The sequence below is a fragment of the Grammomys surdaster genome, unplaced genomic scaffold (assembly GCF_004785775.1).
Source record: "Grammomys surdaster isolate TR1022 unplaced genomic scaffold, NIH_TR_1.0 859, whole genome shotgun sequence".
Taxonomy (NCBI): domain Eukaryota; kingdom Metazoa; phylum Chordata; class Mammalia; order Rodentia; family Muridae; genus Grammomys; species Grammomys surdaster.
In genome coordinates, this window is record NW_021605278.1 from 161 (window position 1) to 4,898 (window position 4,738).

Genomic DNA, 4,738 nt, shown 5'->3' on the forward strand with positions numbered 1-4,738 from the left:
CTTGCTGACATGCCCACCTGTAATGCCAGTTATCTGGAAGCATGGTGGACAGAATTCTCTGATGTTCTAGAACAGATAAGTGTTCCAGGCAAGTCAGAGACTCAGTGAGAATACTCTTAAAAATAAAACAACAAAAATGAATAAAATGGAGTTGCTGCTTAGGAGTCCTTCCCGTGAGGGTGCTCGGCCTTGCGGCTCCCGCCTGCTCCACGAGGACCGTAGCTGCCGAGAGAGAGGGAGCAAGTTTCCCGAGAACGAGGGCCTTTCCGGGTGTCGGCGCCGCTGCGCAGCCATGAGCTACGGCCGCCCGCCTCCGGATGTGGAGGGCATGACCTCCCTCAAGGTGGACAACCTGACCTACCGCACCTCGCCCGACACCCTGAGGCGCGTCTTCGAGAAGTACGGGCGCGTCGGCGACGTGTACATCCCGCGGGACCGCTACACCAAGGAGTCCCGCGGCTTCGCCTTCGTCCGCTTCCACGACAAGCGCGACGCCGAAGACGCTATGGACGCCATGGACGGGGCCGTGCTCGACGGCCGCGAGCTGCGGGTGCAGATGGCGCGCTACGGCCGCCCGCCCGACTCGCACCACAGCCGCCACCCCGTAGGTACGGCGGCGGCGGCTACGGGCGGCGGAGCCGCAGTCCTCGGCGCCGCCGGCGGAGCCGATCCCGAAGCCGCAGCCGCTCCCGGTCCCGGAGCCGTTCTCGCTACAGCTGCTCCAAGTCTCGGTCCCGCACTCGCTCGCGCTCGAGGTCGACCTCCAAGTCCAGATCAGCCCGGAGATCCAAGTCCAAGTCCTCGTCGGTCTCCAGATCCCGCTCGAGGTCCAGGTCCAGGTCGAGATCCAGAAGCCCTCCGCCCGTGTCCAAGAGAGAGTCCAAGTCTAGGTCGCGGTCCAAGAGCCCACCCAAGTCTCCAGAGGAAGAGGGAGCGGTGTCTTCTTAAGAAAATGATGGATCGTCAAGCGGCTTAACAGAGGACTTTTGGGGGAAAGGACCACAAACACAGTCCACCGGTCCATGGAAGAGTCCTTGGAACAAGCAACTGGCTATTAAAAAGGTTATTTTGTAACATTTGTCTAACTTTTTACTTGTTTTAATCTGCCTCAGGTGGCAAACTTCATTTTATGTGCCATTTTGTTGCTGTTATTCAAATTTCTTGTAATTTAGTGAGGTGAGCGACTTCAGATTTCATTATTGGATTGGATATTTGAGGTAAAATTTCATTTTTGTTTATAGTGCTGACTTTTTTTGTTTGAAATTAAACAGATTGGTAACCTAATTTGTGGCCTCCTGACTTAATAAGGAAACATGTGCAGCCATTACATACAGCCTAAAGCTGTCAGCAGATTGACTCAACATTGCCTTCACTCTTTAAAAATTAAAAATCGATGAAAGTTGGTGTACTTTGTTCATATATGTTATTTACCTTCAGGTCTAAATGATAATCCGAACCCAAATTTGTATAAAGACTTTTCAGGTGAAAAGACTTAATTTTATTTTTAAAGGATTGTTTACCCGGCACAATTCTAATCTCTTCTCTTACGTATTTTTGTGCACTAGGCGCAGTTGCGTAGCAGTTGAGTAATGCTGGTTAGCTGTTAAGGTGGCGTGTTGCAGTGCAGAGTGCTTGGCTATTTCCTGTTTTCTCCTGATTGCTCCTGTGTAAAGATGCCTTGTCGTGCAGAAACAAATGGCTGTCCAGTTTATTAAAATGCCTGACAACTGCACTTCCAGTCACCCGGGCCTTGCATATAAATAATGGAGCATACAGTGAGCACATCTAGCTGATGATAAATACACCCCCCCTTCCCTCAAAAAAAAAAAAAAAGCTCAAAATGGTAAATCTGATCCTTATGTTGTGAACTTAAAAAATCAGAAAATGTTAACGAAGCAAATGGTTTGTAACTTTGTAAGTACTTTAAACATGGTGTATCTTTTGCTTATGAATATTCTGTACTATAACCATTGTTTCTGTAGTTTGATTAAAGTGTTTTCTTGGTGTTAAAAAAATGAATAAAATGAAAAAAGGAAATTACTAATGAAAATTGAAAACAGATTAACAAATTTGTTCAGTGTGACTGTCTTTAAACACAGAAAATTCTCCCTCTTCAAAGTTCTTAACAGAATTTTAGCTCCTTGCGCTCCTGAAAAGTATTTAGTTAACAAATAAATATTTATTGTGCACAGAAGTCCTTAGAAAAACGAGTCACTTATGAAAATGAGATTCCAAGGGAAATTCAAAATTATTGGGGTCCACTATTACACTAGACCAAAACCAAAGGGAGAGATGTGAATTTCTGTTTTAGAATCTCTAATTCCTACCATCCAGGCATTATACTGCTTTACTGAGGTAGGGACTGAGAGGCTTTGTGTTCTAATTGGAGATTGCCACATGGAATATGCTGGCTGCTATCACTGACAAATCTGTGTAGTTGCCTAGATAACAAAGAGGGGAAGAACTGGACTGGACTGAACCACCACAACTGAGTGGATACAGAGAGTACAATAGAAGCCAGATGGTGTTCTGGGAAACCCCAAGCATTGCACTCCAGAGGGCCTTTTCTTCCTCTTCCTTCTACATTCAAAGCCCCACTCCACCCCCAATAGTTCATCCATACTGCATAGTTCTTTCTAAATGCCTGACTTCCACAGTTTTAGAGTGATTTCTGTTTGAGGTCCAGGGTCCCGTGAAGACAGACTTGATGTCACCTAGAGTCAGCACCAGAGTTTCTAAATGAATATTTCGAAGGCAACAAAGAACCAGAATCAGATCCAATTCAGCAAGTCAATCTTCATGCATACATGTTCCTTTTCTTTCCTTACAGGAAGCATAAATTACATCCGAGGTACACCTGACATGCATTGTTGTTGGCTCTTACTGCTGCCAAATGAGTCCAGAAACCAGAGAGATTGTATTAAGAAAATTTCAATATAATGAGGCATGCCCTTTCTTTTTTGTTTTGTTTTTTTCTTGAGAATGTCACTATAAATTTTAACTGTCCAAGAACTCACTATGTACACCACCATGGCCTAAAGCTCAGAGACTGTCCTACCACCATCCCTAATGTCCTGCCTCAGATTACAGGTATGCATCTCTAAGACCAGCTGAGATGTTTTGTCAATGACTTACCTTTGAATCAAAGAATGAATGACACAGTAAGAATTAAACAGTAAACCTCATGGTTTTGATGTTCTGTAATACCTACTGAAATTTTATAATAATAATTTAAATTGGTAAATCATTTTATATGTTCTCAAAAATGGGGTTCTTTGCTGAGTTAATTTCCTCCTCTTAAAAATATTTCAACTCTGTTTGTGGACATATACCTGTGCCTTGGGTGTAGGGAGCAGTAAGAAAACACCTAACAGGTATCTATTATCTACTTCCACAGTGTGAATTCTAGAGATAAAACCCAAGGAGGTTTTGACTACAAGTGATATCATTGTTCCTTATTTTGTTTAACATGTTTATATACCGCTGGTGTGTGACATGCATAAGCCATAACCTAAGTATAGAAATAAGAAAAACATTTTTAGATAATATGGGTCTATCAGTGATTGATTTCAGGTCATCAGGGTTAGAGGCAACCAGCTGTACCCAATGAGACAGTTGTCCGGCGTTCATTTGTGGTTCTAGGAAAAGGGTTCTGACGAAGTGTTTCCACCTCAGAATGAAAAAACATAATCTAAAAAATACTTAGCAGTACATCATTTTCTTTTGCACTTAAAATTTATTACTAACTTTATTATTTCCCTCCATTCTTACATGAAAATATATTTACAATCTAAAAAGAAGACAGTGTTTTCTGGTGAAATGTTTCTTTCACCAATTCTTATCTGACCATCTATAAAAAGGTTCAGTGTGAAATGCCTCTGGTGTGCAAGGTTGGCAAAATGACCTTGATCATCCTAAAAAGATTGACAAATGAAGACCACACAAAGGTGCTTTCCCATCTCCACATATCTTTGGGGGCCTAAAAGCCCATTATCACATCCCATACATACAACACAACACACATAAAATAAATCTCACTGTTACTGCATAATTTAGCATCTCTAGATAATTCTATTAGAAGGCAGTACTTCAAGATGAAATGCCAATGAATAACTAATGGGGATATGAAGGAGCATGAATTGTCAAATATACATACATCTTTACAAGGTATCACTTAAAGCTATTTTGTGAGATATATAGCTGATTGCTGATTATTCTATGTGATGATATTTCTAAAAACAGCTGAATTTGGGTATACACATTAGATTCTTGAGGGACATGATCACCTCCCTTGGTGGTAGAGTGTGCTGAAGGCAAACACCATAGAGTGTCAGGGCCCAGGATTCTACCAGGAGCTGACTCTTTGCTGATCCACAAAGAATTCTGTTTCAGTAGAACTTGTGCCTGTCCTCTCATGATCTATTCTGTCTTTTTAAATAAGATTTCAGTGATGGATAGTGGAAGGGAACTGGGTCAAAGAAGAAATAGTGAAGGAAGCTGTAGGTGGGAGGAGGGAGGGACAGGTGGAGGGAGAGGAGAGGGGATAATAAAAATTTGGGGTATAGGGATTCAGAAGAAAGCTCAAGGACCTGCAAGAAACCTGGGATAGGAGAAGCCAACAGGATGATTATTGCAAGACTCTAGCTAAAACTCCTAGGAGTGGAAGATGTGTTTGGCCACTTCTTGTAGTCAAGCAGGTCTCCCAGTGGAAAAATAAGGACATCACATCACCAAAAAT

General features: G+C 42.7%; 1 pseudogene; it reads left to right on the forward strand.

The window, feature by feature from the left end:
* The first annotated feature begins 292 nt into the window (after nt 1-292).
* On the forward strand, nt 293-1,284 carry LOC114634119 (annotated as a pseudogene).
* Nucleotides 1,285-4,738: the final 3,454 nt, after the last annotated feature.